The sequence below is a fragment of the Ovis aries genome, chromosome 2, assembly GCF_016772045.2.
Source record: "Ovis aries strain OAR_USU_Benz2616 breed Rambouillet chromosome 2, ARS-UI_Ramb_v3.0, whole genome shotgun sequence".
In the NCBI taxonomy this organism is placed as follows: domain Eukaryota; kingdom Metazoa; phylum Chordata; class Mammalia; order Artiodactyla; family Bovidae; genus Ovis; species Ovis aries.
Genome location: NC_056055.1, coordinates 183731272 through 183738190, shown reverse-complemented (window position 1 = coordinate 183738190; position 6919 = coordinate 183731272).

The following is a 6919-nucleotide window of genomic DNA, read 5'->3' as shown; positions in this document are numbered from 1 at the left end:
CTAGCAGTCCTGACCCTTTAAACATGTCCTTATCCATGGGAAATTTGTGGATAGGGAAGATTATTCTTGAGTATTAGAGATAAATAATTGTAGACAGTTAGATCTTGGTGAGGAGAGAAAGTAACTTTCAGGTGGTCTCCACTGAGTTCTGAAAGTCCCTCTGAGTTTCCATAGGTCCCTCAGGTGCAAGAAAGGGCAGAAGGTGGATGGGCCTCAGCATGAATTAAAGTGATTTCTGTTTCTCAGTTTTACACTCTGAATGAGGAGATCCTCATTAAAAAGAACTCAACAAACACAAACCTAACTCCCTTGACAGAAGGCAAAGTGAAGGCTGAAAGAGAGCCATTTCTTATCCATAAAATATTAAACAGGTTTTACATTATGGGAATTATCTAGGAACTTCAAAACCCTAACTCCATCACATTTCCTTCTAGAAAAGTCACCTTCACACTGAATGTTTTGACTGTAACTCATGCAGTTTTTCCGTGAGTCAAAAGCCATTGTTTGTTGGGGAGCTATGGAAACAGAAGGTTTACAAGGTGCTAAATCGCCTTTCCAGAATTACCTTGGTAAGAAGACTCTTTTTACATTTTTTCTCTTTGCATCCATTTTTGTTATTTCCATAATTGCTTTACTTAACTGTCTTGGGACAGTTAGGGACCTGGCTGAATTGACTCTTTTCACACTTCAATTTGAAAGGAGTCATGCCATAAAATACACCTACCTGGATTCTCTTCTTCACTTCCATTTTATTTGGTAACTATTTGGCCTTAGCAACCCCTACTGATTGATAAGTGTGAGAGCTACAAGAAAGCCATGTAACTATAATTCTAAATGGATATGGTTATTTATGGCATGAAATTTAACAAATGCATCTGCTACTAGGAATATTTGACTTGTAAAATTTCTAGGGAAAAAATGTCCTCTTAATACTTAGGGTTGGTTTTTTGTTATTGTTGTTAAAATTCTTTTGTGGTCATCTTTTGGATGATAACTGATATGATGATTAATTATTGCTGTCATTCTGATTAACAGACTGTTGTGGTGATGATGAGACAGGAACACTCAACATCATTTAACTTTTCAGGTAAAAATAATAAAGAGCCATCACTAGTAAATTTCTATTATATGCAAAGCATCATATTTACATATTTTATGATTTAATCCTCATGATCAAACCCTTTATTTAATAGGTGGAGAAACTGAGACCATGTGTCCAGTGGCTCACAGCTGGTAATGAAGGGCTTGGATTCGGACCTGTCTTTGGTCCATGTTCTTTGTGACCCTGTGGGACTAGGTGCCCTTCTAGATGCCATTGGAGGTACCTGTGGTTAGAAATTTGCTTCCTTTTCTTTTAAAAGTAGATTCAGAGGATTCTTTAAGCTTTTCTTGGTAATTCTGAACTATTGTTGAGGATTCCAAGTTGTTTAAAGATTCAAAAGTGAATACTTAAGGACTATTAGAATTTGTGAGAAAGTTATCTCTGCATCAGTTGACACTGGGTTGTGCTTAGTCGCTCAGTCGTGTCTGACTCTTTGCAACCCCATGGACTGTAGCCCATCAGGCTCCCCTGTCCATGGGGATTCTTCAGGCAAGAATACTGAAGTGGGTTGCCATGCCCTCCTCCAGGGAACCTTCCCAACCCAGGTATCAAACCCAGGTCTCCCGCATTGCAGGTGGATTTTTTTACCATCTGAGCCACCCTAAGTTAGATATTTTCTGTGTGAATGACTCTTTATTTTTTTAAGTGACTTTTCTGCCCTCTCCCTCACCAGGAACTCTCACTTCTAGTTTGGGGAGATAAATCACCATGTGTGTTATGATTAGGTGCAAAGTAAGAGCCAATAGATTCCAAGTGAGAACAGCTGAGCACTAACATGAGCACTAGGACAGCTATATTAGCTGCTCAGTAGTTTTCTTTTGGATCCTCAACTGCATTTCAGATCATTGATCGCAAGGAAAGTGACTTTGAGTTAAGAATATCTCAGCATAATTGCTATGGTTGCTGCTATTACAACTACAAGAACCCTTCTTATATGTTGTTAAATATTGAGATGCTGCCTAACACCCTTTAAAGTATTGTTGGTTTGCAAAAGGCCTCTGTTACTTGGTACATTCATTTATACAGTGCTCCGTTGCAAGAATACCTAAAATAGCAATAGGATTCCATGGTTTGTGATGAATTATATTAATTTTTATTGGTATTGCACAATGATTAAGTCATTAATCTATCAAATATTACTTGAAGACCTACTCAGTGCCAGGTACTGTTTCCCCGATGGCTCAGATGGTAAAAAAAAAAAATCTGCCTGCAATGCAGGAGACCCATGTTAGATCCCTGGGTTGGGAAGATCCCCTGGAGAAGGGAATGGCTATACACTCCAATATTCTTGCCTGGAGAATCCCATGGACAGAGGAGCCTGGAGGGCTACCTGCAGTCCAAGGAGTCAGAAAGAGTCAGACAGGACTGAACGACCAACACTTGCACTTTCATTTCAGTGCCGGGTACTGTTTTAGAGACTAAAAATATTGTCATGAATAAAAAAAGCACCAGTCTTCACAGAACTTATAATCTCTATGAGTTTTCTGTTTGAATGGCCATCTTAAAATGTGATCATATCCAACATCACATGCGACCTTCGGAAAAACTCTCAGGACTCAGCAGGGCAGGTATAAATCATCCCATTTCACAGATGAAGAGAATTCCCTGAATGCTTCCCTTTCTGGACCCAGGAAGGACTGGACTTGGTGAACTGTGTAAGGAGAGAGGAAGTAAATGGGGCTGAGTGTGTGAGAGAGCGAGCACAGCATGCGGACACCTGGGGGACTTTATGGTTGTGAAGCCTGTGGTCCCAGAGCTGGGTTGGGTATGGTTTTTAACCTGCTTTGGAGTGTCTCTGTTCTTGTTCCCCTGTTGTGTTCTCTCTGGCTTCTCATCACTGCAGGAACATGTAGTGAATACCAAAAGGTTCTGCTGGGCCTGGCGGGGCCCTTCCTCCCCCGGCTATAACCTGCAGCATGTGGGGTGGACCCATGGGCACATCCTAGTGGGAGCATCTGTCCCCGTGCACGAGGGTGTCCCATGAGAGCAGAGCAGTGACACACCTGCCTACAAGAAAGGACGTGTTCAGCACAAACAGGACATTACAGCTCTGCAGAGACTCATCAGAAAAGCATTTACTGCAGGACGCAAATTACACAGGTTCCTCACCCAGCAGCAGTTCTTAGGTGCTCAGATGCCCATTAATTCCCCAGCAGGGGAGGTATGCAGCCAGGAGCGTGAAGGAGCATCAGGCTGCTGCAGTTCCTTACCCTTCGGCTCTCATAACCTCTATCCTTGAGGACTCCAGGAGGGACTCTCCCTAGCAGAGATAGACTGCAGAGTAATCGCCTTCAGGTAATTTCTAGGGGCAGAAACGTGCAGAGAAGCTAAAGAAATCCCAGGGAAATTCCCCCATGCGCCCTCCACCCCCACAGAAGCCAGCGATGTTTCACCTGCTTAGGCCCACAAACCTTTGATTCCCGCCGCCCACCCTCACCCAGGGACTATCATTTTCTCCAGGGAATGTTCCAAAATATGCATCCACTGAAATAAATCATACTTTATTTTTATGGCTCCTTATTATCTCAAATAGGAATGACTCTGCTATAAAACTTTCCTGTTAGAAAAATTAAAACTGAAATTGGGGATATTACAGATGAAGTCAGATCTTTGATTTTATCCACAGATCACATGGAGTGAAGATGAGATAAATTTATTGAGCACATTAAACATCTGAAAGGACAGTCATCCCCATTATTTAATTAAATTGTTGTTTTTCAGTTGTGAAGTCGTGTCTAACTCTTTGTGACCCCATGGACTGCAGCATACAAGGCTTTTCTGTCCTTCACTATCTCCCAGAGTTTGCTCAAACTCACATCCATTGCGTCAGTGAGGATATCCAACCATCTCATCCTCTGTAGCCCCCTTCTCCTCTTGCCCTCAATCTTTCCCAGCATCAGGGTCTTTTCCAATGAGTCAGCTACTCTTTAATAATAAAGGATATTCCTTTATAATCATTTCTTTATAATGATTATAAATGACTGGGCACCTCACCATTCAAACGTTTATCTGAAACACTCAATCATGTGTTAATACAAAAGCACTACACTCAGTCTTTCCTTCAGCAATCCAGAGTAGGGAGTCAATGACAATATGGCCACCTGTAGATTAAGAGCCTGTGGGCCAAAGATGGTCAGTGATACCCACAGGGACACAGGCTGGCTGGTCTCAAGATGTTCTGTGTCCTGGCCTGGAGTCTAGTGGATACACCACTTACCTGCTCCCCTTCACCACCAGCTGCTGCCTAGATCTCTACTGCCTAGAAATTCCCTTAAGTGCAAAGCCAACAAAAACAAAGCATAAATTAATTTAACCCAAAGTCCTTTCTTTTCCCCATAAGAAATGTCATAAACGTGGCCAGCTCAGGAATTCTGGGTGTAATGAGAGCAGCAACCTGTAGAAGGCTTGGTCCTTGATGACTGGAAATATGGTGACAAACTTCTACCAAATGGAAGGGCCCTTAGACACCATTTACATCAACCCTGTGATGCAGACTCTGAGAAAGAATGTGCAGGAAATAAGTCTAACCAGCTCAAGGGTGAACAGAGAAAAGGGAAGGATGAATTGAGGAATTTTATGTTTGAAACACTTTTGGATTTGCTCTTTAGATCGAGAAATCAAGGCTAGCTAATGATATTCTTATTTTAATAAAAGCCAACTCTTCAAGAGTGGGGTCTCTGGGGACAGCACCAGGAAGAGGCAGGGCTAGAGACAGAGGGACTGAAAGTCTGTATTACTGCAAACCACCTCAAAAGCATATTTTTCCGCTATCATGTAGACCTCATTGGTTCTAATTCCTTGAAAAGTGGGAGGGGAAGAAACACCCCCAAACCATCTGCCTCATTCTTTTGTGGGAAAATATACGCACTTAAAGGGGAAACATTATTTGCCCAGTCTGACGCTTTCGGTGCTCCCCCACAACTATTTGACCTGAATATATTAAATATTGTAATGTTTTGTTACATGTCCCAGGGCAAAAAAGAAATCAGGCTATCACTTATTAGCTTTCTGTTCCTGGATCCTTCCACAGTTGATTCGACCGTGCAGATGATAGTGGGGAAATCCAAAGGTAAAGGTTAAACTCTGTTTTATTATGTTTACAGGATTTAAAGGGTAAGTCAGGAAGTGCTTACATAACAGCAAGTGAAAGTGGTGGATTAGTAACCAGAGCGGGACTTGAAAGCGGCCTTAATCCTCCGAATCTCCCGGGGTGAAAGGTCAACCTCTAACACCAGGTTGTGTAAAGAAAGGAGAAGGCACAAGCTTCTGTTTCATCGTGGCCCTGCTAATCCACTGAGGAAATGAGCAGCTGGGGGTCTGGCGGAGAGGTGCGGCCTCCTCCCAGGGAAGCCACCTGTGAATTCCACGGAGAGGGTGTAATTAAAGTCAGCAGGGCCTGTGCAGGGGGCAGGCCGGACAGACAGACTTGTAGCCTGGCTGCAGCAGTGGAAGGGGGGGGCTTCCTCAAGCTTGGAGGAGTCAACTGTGCTTGGCCCCCTGCCAAAAGCTGTGAAGGGATCCAGCTCTTCCCTGACAGGCTCTCATCAACCTGAAAAGTGGGCTGATAGACCAATGACAACCGCACACGCACACAGACACACACACACATATGAACATGCCCGCACGCCCTCTGCCTGTTGGTAACTCTGTGAGGGTTTACTGGACGTACTAAAAGAGCCAGCTGCTGAACATGGGCCTCAAAGAAATATTAATAAATCAGTTCTTCTTACCTTCCCTCTTGCTCACTTGCTCTCCTTTGTTGCTCATCCAAAATGGGAAGAAAAAACTTTTCTTACTCATGAATATAAGATTTAAATAGATACTCTAAAATTATAGTCAGCCTTCTCCCCTAGGATTTTAAATGCTTTGGGAAATAATTGCCTGTAATAGACTGAAGTATGTTTATCTAGCTCTCCATCCTTCTGACTGTCTACCTATATATCCATCTAACTGCCTCCTGCTTATCACTTGAGTGTGTGCTTAACATATCTTAAGCCACAAAAATAACCCAGAAGGCAAGTATGACATCACATGGACATAAGCACTTTTTACGAGAAGCTTAAGATTAGGGACCGCAAAATCCCCAGATGCAGATTCCTTTTCTCCTGTTTTGGTAGCCATTTCAGCTCAAGAAAAGTCAAGTCAACTTTCTGATCCCCGGCCCCTCACTTTGCCCCCAAAAAACATGTTTCCCTAAATTTCCCCTTAAGCCACAGCACGTTACATGGAATGTTTAAAGTCTACAACTTAGTCTACGTCTTTCTCCCATGCATGGACAAATCGGAACTTTGGATACAATCAATTTACGGAAGAAAGTTCCAATGCATTTCAGCACAAAGCTAAAAAAGCTTTCAGAGTAGCCGTTCCATATTTATTCTGAGCTGGCCTTTATTAAATCACTGGTGAAAAATACGGAGATTCGTCTCAGCTGTAGTTTCATCATCTTAAAACAGTAGAGGCATTTATCTTATGAAATTGCAGGAGTCGGGCGCTCTGCAGACTGATGGCTCAGAGGTGTTCTTGGCATTAGTATCTGATTGTCTCGCCTAAGGTGTTTATGACGCGTACAGCTGCTAATAGGTTAGGCTGTTCATTTTTTATAGAATTTGTGGTTTAAGCATTATGCTTAGAATATCTAAAATATTTCTTCCCTTCTTTTAAAAAATGGTATCAAACTGTTTAATGTGAAATGTGAAAAGTGCTTAGTTGCATATATTTCATTCTCTGCCACCTTGTTTTTTCTCTTCAGAACCCTCAACACTTTGCTTGGTGTTTCAGAGCCTGGCTCATTCCCACCAACTATTCTCTTTATTAAGC